The sequence below is a fragment of the Macaca nemestrina genome, chromosome 15 (assembly GCF_043159975.1).
Source record: "Macaca nemestrina isolate mMacNem1 chromosome 15, mMacNem.hap1, whole genome shotgun sequence".
In the NCBI taxonomy this organism is placed as follows: domain Eukaryota; kingdom Metazoa; phylum Chordata; class Mammalia; order Primates; family Cercopithecidae; genus Macaca; species Macaca nemestrina.
This window is the reverse complement of record NC_092139.1, coordinates 91,349,826-91,362,831: the sequence shown is the minus strand read 5'-3', so window position 1 is coordinate 91,362,831 and position 13,006 is coordinate 91,349,826. Positions and strand designations below refer to the sequence as shown.

Here is a 13,006-nt window from a genome sequence, read left to right as displayed (position 1 = left end):
CCTGAGGCCGCTCGGCCCAGCTATGGGCTCAGACTCTGCCAGGCCCAGAACAGGAGCAGCTAACACAGCACTTGGGGACTGAGCTGCTCCAGCCCCAGGTAGCTGCCTCCCCACATGCCTAGTCCTGATTTTACAGATTCATTGACTCATTCTGCAGATATGATGGGCATCTTCTGTGTGGGGCTGGCCTAGGGGCCTGTAGCAGGGGTCACAGGGTGTCAGGTGGCTGCTCAAGCAGGCAGGACAGAGGGTAGGGGCTTTGTCTGCCATCCCTGGCCAGGGGCCTCGTAAGCTGCAGCCCCTTTGAGCCTCCTAACTTCTGCGTTGGGCATGGCCTGGCCTCCATCCAGATTTCCAGGAGCAGGGCCATGGGGTTGCTGTGACCATAGAGGGGAGGCTGCATCAGAAACACAGCAGAGCTGTGGCTGGGCAGAGCTCAGAGGAACAGGCCCTGGGGCTGAGCCGAGGGGTGTGGAGGATCTGATGAGGGAGGGGCCAGGGCTGGTCAGGGGCAGGGGGCAGTGGCTGCCTCCTCAGCACTGCTGACCCCAGCTATCCCCTGTCCCGGTGTTGTTCTCTCTGCACCCCACCCACCCATTTACCCATCCACTTATCCATTCCTCCTTTCATCTGTGCACCTATCCATTCACTCATTCACCTATCTATCCATCCATCCTTTCATCCATCCATTCATCTACCTATCCACACATCCATGCCTCCATTCATCCATCTACCTACTGATCCATCCACCCACCTCTCCATCCACTAATCCATCCCTTCATCCAGCCATCCATCTACCCATGCATGCATCCATCCTTTCATTCATCCATTCATTCATCCACCTATCCATCCATCCAACCACCTACCCATCCCTTCATTTATCCCTCCTTCTTCTATCAATCCATTGACTCACTCTCCTACCCATCCACTCACTCATCCCTCTCTCTATTCCTCCCTCCCTCTGTCCATTCATCCAGCCATCCACTCATCTACCCATCCACTCATATATCCCTCCATTCTCCATCCACCTATCCATTCACTAACCCATCCATCCAGCCAGTCATCCTCCCATCCACCCATTCATTCACCCACTCATCCATCCATCAATCCATCCACCCACCTGCTTACCCATTCATCCATACATCCCTCTATCCATCCATCCCCTATTCATCCACTCCCCCATTCCTCCACTACCCACCCAACTGTTCATCCGTTCACCCACGTACCTATCCATTCACCCACCTATCCTTCCACTCATCCATCCATTCATCTATTCATCCACCCACCTACTCATCCATTCATCAATCCACCCACCCACCAATCCACTCATTTGTCTGTTTACCAAACCTTCGCTGAGCACCTCCTGAGTGGTGTTGGGGGAGACCCCAAGGTGGATCTTGCCCTCACTGGGTGCACAGTCAGGGCACAGAAGTTTATATTGGGCTAGTCATGGTGAGGGTAGGATATCGCAGACATTCTGGAAAAGGAATCCTGGACTCCACGCATTGTGTGCGCCCTGACTTAGGCCACCACAGAGCTTATGTCCTGGAGTCTTACACTGCAAAGGCCATGAGACAGGTCAGACTGCCTGAACCCAGAGGCCACAGTATGCTCTGCAGTGTGGGAATGGGCTGGCCACTGGCCCAGCCTTTCCATCCTGGCCAGCCCTGCCACCTTAGTAAGTACAAGACAGTCAGCACACGGGAATGCACAGGGAGCTTTATTACACAAAATGGGGAGTGAGGGGTGGCAAGCAGAGCGCAGGGGGAGGCAGCATCGAGCATCCTGCATCGTTATCAGCCCTTGACCTGCAGTTTCCCTTTGTATCCAGGGGAGTGACCCAGCCTCTCTGCACAGGCTGTGCCTCAACCTCCTACCTTCCTAGAAGGCACTTGGCCTCTCCAGGGGTAAGTCCCTTTGGCCAATGATCAGGAGTTTCTTTCCTCCTCAAGTAATGAGAAGCAGAGCTATGGGGGTCAGAGAGTGGAAGGGCAGGGAGGCGAAAGGATCCAGGAGCAAAACAGTGTGGCAGCGAGGGGCGTCAGAGAGGCAGGAGTAGGCCATGCTGGCAACAGGAAGCAGCTCCTTAGCCAGGACAGTGGGGTGGGTGTCTGACTGGAATCTCTGGGTACATGGAGATTGCCACACGGCAGGACTTGCAGACCCAGGAAGCTGGAACATAGGCATGGGGTGCAGGGGGCATTAGGCTGTGGTGCAGGGAGGAGCCACAGACCTGCCTCCTACAAGCCCACAGAGCCTGCTCCCTGTGCCTCTCTGCTGGCCTCCCTGCCCTGCCCACACCCCCTCTTCAGCACGAGACAAGACGCCTTGCCTCAGAGGCCTGCTTCCCAGTGTGAGCACTTGTGCTCCGGGTCTGGGACTCTGGCTGGAGACCTGACTCCAGGTGGAGGGAAGGCAGCCTGCCTGCCAATCAGCCTGCCCACCCCGGGAGCTAGAACTGGGGTTCTCATGGTTCCTGCAGTCCCGGCGTCCAGAGGAGGCCAGCAGCTGAGAGCGAGTCCTGGACAGGCTCCTTCCATCCCCACCCCTCCAGCAGCTCTGTTCTTGTCTTGGCAGAGCCAGCCCCCACCAGCAGCAGCCCCCAGGCCTCCCTCCTTCCCCAAATCAGACAGCCTCTGGCTCAGACATGCCATTTGTCAATGTCCTTGCAAACGTGGCGCCCACAAACCAGGGTAGACAGCTTGGCCGAACCACCCCAGCCAGGAGGTCTGCGGGAATATCCCGTGTAGCATAGCTCAGCGAAAACTGCTCCCGCCTTCCGGCCAATCTGTCTGTGATGATGCAGCCTCAGCTTTCTCGAGCCTCGTGGCCACCACCCTTCACCGCTGGCTCACAGTGGACACAACTGTGGTCGGGCAGGCAACGGTGGGGCACCCCTCATGTGTCTGCAGCAAGCCGCTCTTCCAGCCCTGGGAGCGGCCGGCAGCTGGCCAGGGGCATGCCTTTCACTTCGAGATCTGAGCCCAGAAAGCAGGCAGACAGACAGACCTCTTCTCTATGGAGTGGTTTAGGGACTCAGTCCTGTCAAAGAGCTGCAGAGGGTGGAGAGAATCACGGGCCTGCAGCAGCCGAGGCAGAGTCCACCCTCCTTCCCCCCCAACTACTCCATCCACCAATCCAAACTCCAACCCTTATATCACGGGGGTTTTCTGAGCACCAGGCAACAGGGGAATGGCAGACAAAAGCCGGACCTGGGCCTGGTCTTCTTGTGGCTGGCATGTGGGATTGGCCTTTTGGGTATGAGTCTGGGAGAGGGGAGAAGATGGTGGTTTTCGCAGCTTGATCTACTTTTGTGGTGGGGCTCAGGGGAGGCGAGCTGTTTGATGGTCCCCTCCAAGACCAAGGGGCTGGGTGTCCTGGGCTGCTGACGTTTCTGGTCCTCGGCAAAAAAAACAAAACAAAAAAGCAGACATCCCAGATGACCCCCTGCTTGTACCCCTCCTGCCCCACCTAGCACCTGTGGGAACAAATGCTGTCCTCTCCCTGGGCCTCAGGTTCTCTATGGCCCTGACGTGCTCCAGTTCTGGAGCTGGTGGTGAGGGACTGAGGAGTCTGGGGAAATGTCTCCCGATCTAGCAAGAGGGTAACCGAACCTCACCCTCTCTGAGAATGTGGGCCCAGAAGGGGCTGCAGGATCTAGGGGTATGAGGTGCTGACCCACTCTGGGCTAGTCCCACAGGGCCCACAGAGTGGTGCAGACAGCAAAGGCAGACTCATCCCTGGGGTGGGAGTACACCCAGACCTTCTGAGGTGGAGCCCTCACCTCCTCCTGTTCCTCCTCAGCCCCTGGGTTGTCCTGGACAGTGTCCTCTGGTTCTGGCCCCTCCTTGCTCAGACTCAACTCCTCCAGGTGAGCTTCATCACCGTCGTCCTTCTCGCAGGCACGCAGGCCGGGCCTGTGGGTAGAAAGGGAGGCAAAGCCGTCCTGGGGCCCATTGGATTGCTGACCCCTTCCCATTTCCAAGCCTCAGTTTCCCCATTTGTAAAATGAGGACAGTCAGGCTAGTTGAGTGCCCAGGAATCTGAGATCCAAGCCCACTGGGAAGGAAAGTCCAGCGGCCTCAGAGCCAGTGCAGTCTGCTTGGGCCCTGTGTCAGGGCCTAAGGCCCTTGGGGAACTGCCCATTCCCCGCCAGGCAGGGCTCTACAGACTGAGGGTCCCCCAGGCATTGAGACTGGGTTCAACCCCCAGCTTTCTGGCTAGGCCTCAGCCTGGCAGTTGCTCGCCCACCCGGTTGGTCTTGTGGGGTCCCCAGGGGGCCCGGCTGCCAGGGCCACCACTCCTGCTCTGCTCCCTGAAGAGGCTCGTGGGTGATGTGGGGGACTGGAGGCTGGGTCATTTGGAGGGCTAGGCAGGGGTAGGGGCCAGGTGACTGAGGAGCAGGGCCAAGGGGCTGCTGGCTGCGGGGGAGGGGAGGCCAACCAGCTGGTAGCTTGGAGTGGCTCTGCATTTGAGCAGGACTGAACCTGGAGGAGAAGGTGGAAAAATCGAATTTTCCATGATTTCAGGTCCCTGGGTGTGCGTGCCAGCCAAGACCCAGACCCACCCGCCCAAGATGGGCAGGGGTCTGAGCCAGCAGCAGCCACACAGAGGGGACATTCAGGAGCAGGTCCGTGTGGCCAGGCAGGTGTAGGGAGTAGGGTGGCAGTCTCAGAGGTGGCCTCCAAGGAAGACTCAAAGTGCCCCCTGCTGCTGGGAGCAGCCATGCGTGGCTAATCCTGAGGCCATGGAGAAGGGAACTGCCCCGTCTCAGAAATGTAGGGCCGCTGCCTCCCAAGTGCATATGGGGAGACAGAGGCCGGGGTTGGTGGGGCGGCGGTGGCTGGGGGGAGGTGGACATGCACGAGGCCAGGACCAGTGGGTCCTGGGGAGTGGGAGCCTGGTTGTACGAGGATAAGGAAGCGTCACTCAGCAACACCAGTCCCTAGAGCTCCAGGCTGGTTTAGGGCCTCAGAGGGGCCAGGAAAGACCCCAACCAGGGAGAACTGTCAGCACAGCTATGGGCACTGGTCCCACTCAGGGCAAGGGGGTCCTGATCAGGGCTGGGATCCCAGATGGCCTGGACCCCGCAGGGCGTGTGGGGTCGGCCCCATCGTGGCTACAGGTGACTGTGGCCTACATCCTTCTATCAAGCCAATATTCCTCCATCCAATTAATACCACTCCGTCCAACCTGTAATCCTCTATCCTATCAATGCTCCTGTATCCTATCAGTATTACTCCAACCAACCAGTACTTTCCCATCCAATCAATATTCCTTCATTCCCTCCTCCATTTAGTCAATACCTTTACATCCTACCAGTGCCCCTCCATCCAACCAATACTCCTTCATCTAATCACTGTCATTGCATGCAATCAATGCCCCTTCATTGAACCAATATGGCTCTATCCAACCAATACTACTTCATTCAATCAATGCCCCTCCGTCTGACAAATCCTCATATAATCAGTATTCCTCCATCCAATCAATATATTTTTCATCTACTAACACCTTTCCATACAACCGATACTCCTCCATCTGATCAGTCCTCCTTCATCCAACCAGTACTTCGCAATTTAACCACCGTCCCTCCATCCATTCAACGCCCCCCCCCATCCAATCCCTGGTCCCCCAACCCTACCCCATGAGCAGCATGGAGGCAGAAGACCCACATCTGTCCCGTGCACCGTCATCTCCCTGGGTGCTGTTCAGGACAGGGAGGTGTCTCACAATTGCATTGAATGAAGGCACATCCTTTCAGTGATCCCCACTCTAGGGCTGCATTGGGAAAGCTCTCCCAGGGAAAATACAAAGACAAAGCAGAGGGTTGCCCCGTGTGTCCCTCGGATGTGTCCACGGTGGCCGTCCACTAACATAATCCTGATGCTTTGCCTCCTCTGCATCTGGCTGGACCCCCAAGCTAGCCCGCCAGGCCTCCATAGAGCTGCACAGCATGGCCATGGCCAGTACCAAGAGTCGGTGGGAGATGGATGAGGTGCAGGCTCAGTCTGGGGCCAAGACTCTTGTTCTGCACAGTAAGGTCCCTTCCAGGGGCAAAGGCTGGGCTGCAGAGCTAGCACCCGGGAGTTTAGCAGCAGGCCAGGTTTCCTTATTAAGACAAGTGTGGGACTGTCCAGGATGAATGTGTGCAGACAGAACACTGAGGTATTGCAGTAGGGTTGGGTTCACCTTTGCTGGTGTCGAAGGCTGTGTTGGCTGAGTGGCAGTGGATGGCATCTTTATTCCTTTCCCTGCCTCTTCCGCTGGGATTGTACAGAAAAAGGTTAGGTAGGCAGGTCCCAGGCCCCCAGCCAGGTAAGGCAAGGGAAGAGAGAAGGACCCAGGGCTTCTACTCCCCAAGATGCAGGGGTCTGCATTTGTGACATATCCTACTGCTGCTGCCGGGATATTGTGGCTGGAGACATGAGCAAGAAAAGCCTCTGGGAGCAGAAGGGAGGCTCCAAGACCTCATCAACAATTAAATGTGTTTGGTGCAAGCAGGGTGGGTGCAGCAGGGGTGGGCAAAGAGGGGCTGTCCTCTGTGCATCTGGGAGGGCTTCCCAGAGGTGGAGGCAGCAGCATCTCCTTTCTGCTGCTCTCATCTTCATTCTTGGTCTCCTTCCCCAGCAGAGCACCCCATCTGAGAAGAGGTATACATTTGTGGCCACCAGGCATGGAAAGAATGAGAAAGTGTTTGTGGAAGGGGACCTGGCGCCCTAGGCCTCCCATCTCAGTGAGTCCCCAGCAACCCACAGAGCGGGACGAGGTGCACACATGCGCACAGTGCTGAGAACTTGGCGGGCTGGAGGGGGCCTGGAGCCCTGTTGCAGGCTGCAGGGGTGGGCCCCAAGTTGGCCAGAACCTAGACCAGCTCAGTCTCCCAGCCCTGCGCAGACACCACCTCTGTCATCTGTCACCAGATTCAAAGTCGGCTCTTTTCACCAGAGTCAGCCCGGCTCAGCCACTGCTCCAGCAGGAAAGCTCAAGGTTCCCATCTGGGACTCCCCAAAAGCCCCAGCATGGCTCACGAGAGAAGTGAGGGGCAGCCTGGTGAGCCAAGGGCTAGCACTGAAGGAAGGGGATGGCATGGAGCTCGGGTTCCCTGCCCTTGTGTGTGCTGGGGGTCCATAGAGGGGCAGGAACTTAGGTCCTACTCCCTGTCCCAGCCGAGCACCATTCAGGGGTCCTAATGCCCTCCCCATCCCATGCTGCAGACAGAGCAGTGCCACTCCTGCCATGGTTAGACACACATTTATTAGTGACCTGGGCCCTGGGCTCCATTTCCAGCACCCATCACACCCCAGGGTGGGGCAGCCGGCCTCCTACCATCTTTCCCTGCTAAATCCTGACTCTCAAGCAGAGGCCTTTTCTGGTACCTCTGTGTCCCACTCCTGTGGTTGGCGACCCCTACCAGAGCCTGGCTGATTGCCTACTGGGCCCTCCACTGTCCCTACCTGGACCACAGCCCCTTCTCGGCCCTGCTCGGCCAACCTGTTCTCACAGGGTTGGGACTGAGGGCTCCCTCCTCATCCAGCTATTCAAGCCCGGGCATGGCCAATGCTGAGACCCTGTCGCTCCCACCAGCCAACCCCTCAAGTTCTGCTCCCTCAGAGGGCTGTCAGCCCAGGTAGGGGGAGCGGAGGTGTGCAGTGAGAGAGGTCACGCTGGGCCCTTCTCCACCCCCTGATGAGCCCCTCCCGGTCTGCCCCTGAGCACTCGTGTCGGTGCCAAGTCCCATGCTGGCTGGGGGCTCCCCCATGCACCCCAGTCCCAGGGTCTGGCTCTGACATCAGGAAGCACAGGCAGCAAAACTGTTGACTCTGCTCCTGACGCCAGTGGCCAAGCCAGCCTGATAATACCCACGCCTCAACAAGCAGAGATCTGCCCTCAATCCTTTGACAGCAAAAGGGAGGAATGATGCAAGGCCCAGGCCCCTAAAGAGCCTGGGCTAGGTCAGTAGGTGCAATCCTCTGCCATCTTACCTAAAGTTTTCATCCCAAGGCCCCATCCCATGTCCCAGTGCAGCCCGGGGGGCTCCAATGCAACCAGCGGGCTCCAGTTTGCCTGCTCTTCCCTGTCCACCTGACCACCCTCCTGACACCCAAGGTCCCTATCACACATCCCAATGCAGGCCCCTTCTGTTTCCCTCACACCAGTGCAGCCTGGGGGCTCCAGCTCACCCACTCTGCCCCGTCCACCTGACCACACTCCTGACAAACCTCCTGACACCATCCTGGCACCCCTTTTGCCCTTCCTAGGCTGCCCTGCACTCTATACCCCTTGGGCCCTGGTACTTCCTCATGCAGTGTCTCTGGGCCCACAGCCAGAGCCTCAGCCCGCCTTTCTGTCCACCCCATGGTTCTGGGTCTGGGGGCTGTTCCAGCCACTTCACTGGAGCCTCCAGCTGGTCATTGTGCAGTTGAAGTTCCTGGGTGTGGGGTTCAGTTCCAGGATGGAGTGGACTGTGGGTGGGGCCGGATGGCCTCCTGCAGCTTCAGGACGTTGAAGCCAGGCCAGTACATGAAGGGCAGGCAGGTGAGGCCGGCCGTGGTGCACTCCCCACGACTGGGCCCCGCTAGGCACCCTAGGGCCTCCGCCACTGACGTGCAGTACAGCTCTGCATCCCACATTCTGGAGGCCCAGGAGGTAGGGCCCGGGGTGCGGAGAGGGTGGGTATCTCCTGCTCCGTGGGGGCGGGCACCTCTGGCTGCAGGCTCTGCTGCCACTCCGGGCATGGAGGCTCCTGGGCCTCCTCCAGCAGCTGCTTCTTGAGCCACGTCCAGCCATTCAGCTGAGACTTGGACGCAACTGTGGGGACAGGGCATGGGTGAGGGCCTGATGATAGTTCAGGGGATGAGGCCCAGGCGGGGCTGGACACTCACCTGGCCTCAGAGGCGGGGCCACCCATTGAGGTTTCCTCCAGGTGCTCTCTGCCAGGGCCCACAGGGGCTCCAGCGTGTGGCAGGTCAGGGCTATAGGCACCATGGCCCTGGCACTAGCCTCTCTGGGCACTGAGGCCAGCGACGACGGTGGGACACCCCTCACGTGTCTGCAGCCAGCCGCTCTGGATTCCCATTCTGGGATATCCTGGCGGGGGCTCAGGGTTCCCATCCAGGGCTGTTGGATCCCCATTCTGGGATATCCTGGGGGGTTCTGGGGTTCCATCGTGAGGGGATGGTACCAGCTGGATATGCACCTGGATGATGTGGGTGCCCCAGCCACGTGGGCTGAGACAGGGACAAGCCACTAAGTGTTGGGAGCAAGTCCCCAAAAATCTGGCCATAAACTGGCCCCAAAAATGGCCATAAACAAAATCTCCACAGCACTGTAACACGTCCATAATGGCCCTAACGCCCAAGCTGGAAGGTTGTGGGTTTACGGGAATGAGGGCAAGGAACACCTGGCCTGCCCAGGGCGGAAAACCGCTTAAAGGCGTTCTTAAACCGCAAACAATAGCATGAGCTATTTTTGTCTTAAGGGCGTGTTCCTGCTGCAGTTAACTAGCCCAACCTATTCATTTAATTCGGCCCATCCCTTTGTTTCTCATAAGGGATACTTTTAGTTAATATCTATAGAAACAATGCTAATGACTGGTTTGCTGTTAATAAATATGTGGGTAAATCTCTGTTCAGGACTCTCAGCTCTGAAGGCTGTGAGACCCCTGATTCCCCACTTCACACCCCTTTATTTCTGTGTGTGTGTCTAATTCCTCTAGTGCCACTGGGTTAGGGTCTCCCCGACCGAGCTGGTCTCAGCAACTAAGGGGCTGGGCAGGTACTAAGGTCAAGGCTACAACCTGGGGCCCCGTGGCCTTGAAGTGAGCAGCTAGAATCCTGCGCTGGGTGAGGCTGAAGGAGAACGTGGACTTCTGCAGGGGTGACACCATGTGGTGGATGATGGGGGTGTGCGGGGAATGGGGGCTAGGGCAGCCACTGTGTGGGGAGCCTCAGCGAGGCGTGGGGCTTGAGGAAGGCCTGGGGCTTCCACGGGGTGTGGGCCCTCAGCAGTGTGCAGGGCTGTGACCTCCTGGTCGTGGCTGGCCTCACTCACGGGGGATAGGGAGGTGTGGACGGCCCCAGGTGGGGTGAGGTGCGCACCCTGCATCATCATCTTCCAGACTGCCTTCCTTAGGAGCTTCTGCAGACGCAGGTTTTCCTTCCCTGTCTTGGGCAGCAGGGGCGGTGGGGATCCAGGGGTTCCCTGGACACTCGGGCCATGCACCTCGGGTGCCATTGACGTGGCCGAGATGAGCATGGCTGTGTCCTGGGGTGGGAGGTACACAGGCGGTCAGGCCAGCCCTCCTCCCTCCTGAGGTGGGAGGTCTGTGTCTCCCTTGGTCCAGGAAGGACCTGGGACCAGGGGTGTGGAGACCTGACCATTCTGCTTCCCAAGCACCCAGAACCTTCCCAGGGTGTCCTGAGCTCGACTGTTCCTCAGAGACTTTGGGGTGACTCCACCATCACCCTAGTGTAGAAATGAGGTCACAGAGGCCGAGTCCCTCCAGGGACGGGGCTAGAACCTGCCTCTTGGGCTCTGTCCTCCATGCCACCCTGGCACAAAGCAGGTCCCAAGTACACAGCCTGGGTCAGGCCACAATGCCATGTGGGCCATTGTGGGAGCCGGGCCAGGGTGGGAGCCGTGGGTGAGCCCCAAGTGAGAGGCATGCCCCCGGCCAGCTGCCGGCCACTCCCAGGGCTGGAAGAGCGGCTGGCTGCAGACACGTGAGAGGTGCCCCGCCGTCGTCGCTGGCCCGACCACAGTTGCATCCACTGTGAGCCAGCGGTGAAGGGTGGCGGCCAAGAAGCTCGAGAAAGCTGAGGCTGCATCATCACAGACAGATTGGCCGGAAGGCAGGAGCAGTTTTCGCTGAGCTATGCTATATGGGATATTCCCGCAGACCCAGCTGGGATGGTTCGGCCAAGCTGCCCACCCTGGTCTGTGGGTGCCACGTTTGCATGGACATTGACAAATGGCATGTCTGAGCCAGAGGCTGTCTGATTTGGGGAAGGAGGGAGGCCTGGGGGCTGCTGCTGGTGGGGGCTGGCTCTGCCAAGCCAGAACAGAGCTGCTGGAGGGGTGGGGATGGAAGGAGCCTGTCCAGGACTCGCTCTCAGCTGCTGGCCTCCTCTGGACGCCAGGACTGCAGGAACCACGAGAACCCCAGTTCTAGCTCCCGGGGTGGGCAGGCTGATTGGCAGGCAGACTGCCTTCCCTCCACCTGGAGTCAGGTCTCCAGCCAGAGTCCCAGATCCAGAGCACAAGTGCTCACACTGGGAAGCAGCCCTCAGCAAGGCGTCTTGTCCCGTGGTGAAGAGGGGGTGTGGGCAGGGCAGGGAGGCCAGCAGAGAGAGGCACAGGGAGCAGACTCTGTGGGCTTGTAGGAGGCAGGTCTGCGGCCCTTCCCTGCACCCCATGCCTATGTTCCAGCTTCCTGGGTCTGTAAGTCCAGCTGTGTGGCAACCTCCTTGTACCCAGAGGAGATTCCGGCCAGACATCCGCCCCCCTGTCCTGGCTAAGGAGCTGCTTCCTGTTGCCAGCATGGACTACTCTCGCCTCTTTGACTCCCCTCGCTGCCACACTGTTTTGCTCCTGGACCTTTTTGCCTCCCTGCCCTTCCACTCTCTGACCCCCACAGGTCTGCTTCTCATTACTTGGGGGAGGGAAGAAACTCCTGATCATTGGCCAAAGGGATTTACCCCTGGAGAGGCCAAGTGTCTTCTAGGAAGGTAGGAGGTTGAGGCACAGCCTGTGCAGAGAGGCCGGGTCACCCCCAGATCCGAGGGGAAACTGCAGGTTAAGGGCTGACAACGATGCAGGATGCTCGATGCTGCCTCCCCCTCTGCGCTCTGCTTGCCACCCCTCACTCCCCATTTTGTGTAATAAAGCTCCCTGTGCATTCCCGTGTGCTGACTGTCTTGTACTCACTAAGGGGCAGGGCTGACCAGGATGGAAAGGCTGGGCCAGTGGCCAGCCCATTCTCACACCACAGAGCATACTGTGGCCTCTGGGTTCAGGCAGTCTGACCTGTCTCATGGCCTTTGCAGTGTAAGACTCCAGGACATAAGCTCTGTGATGGTCTAAGTCAGGGCACATACAATGGGTGGGGTCCAGGTTTCCTTTTCCAGAACGTCTTCGATATCCTACCCTCACCATGTCTAGCCGAATATAAACTTCTGTGCCCTGACTGTGCACCCACTGAGGGCAAGATCCACCTCAAGGGCATGGGTAGATGGATGGATGAAGGGATATATTAGTGGATGGACAGTGGATGACTGGATGAATGGACAGAGGGAGGGAGGGATGAGTGAGTGGATGGGTAGGAGGGTGGGTGGATGGATGGATGGATGGATGGATGGATAAATGAAGGGATGGGTAGGTGGATGGATAGGTGGATGGATGGATGAATGAAAAGATGGATGCATGCATGGATAGATGAATGGATGGATGAAAGGATGGATGGATAGATAGGTGAGTGAGTGAATGGATAGGTAGATGGATGAAGGGAGGGAGGGATGAGAAGATGGGTAAATGGGTGGGTGGATGAATGGGTGAGGGAATGGATGAATGTATGGACATAGGGAGAGAGGGATGGTTGGAGGGAGTGATGAATGAGTCCAGGGGTAGGTGGGTGGGTGGGTGGACAGATGGATGGATGAGTGGATGTGTGGATGGATGGATGGATTGATTATGGAGGGAGGGAGGGATGGATGGATATGTGGATGGGTAGATGGATTGATGAAGAGATGGATAGATGGATGTATAGGTGGGTGGATGGAGGGATTAATGAATGGATGGATGGATGGCAGGAGGGATAGATGAAATGGAGGGATAAATGACTAGATGTTTAGGTGATTGTATGGGCAGATGGAGGGATGGGCAGATGGAGGGATGGGTGATGGAAGAGGAGGAGGGAAGTTGGAAGTAGTGAGAGTGAATGCATGGAAATGAATAGATGGGTGGATGAAATGACAACTGCGAAATAGCAGACAGCTATTGGGGACATCCT

The 13,006-nt window shown here is 57.9% G+C and overlaps 1 pseudogene; it reads right to left on the bottom strand.

Moving 5' to 3' along the window:
- Positions 1–6,688: 6,688 nt before the first annotated feature.
- LOC139358944 (proline-rich protein 33-like) lies at positions 6,689–10,516 on the bottom strand (annotated as a pseudogene).
- Between the last annotated feature and the right edge of the window lie 2,490 nt (positions 10,517–13,006).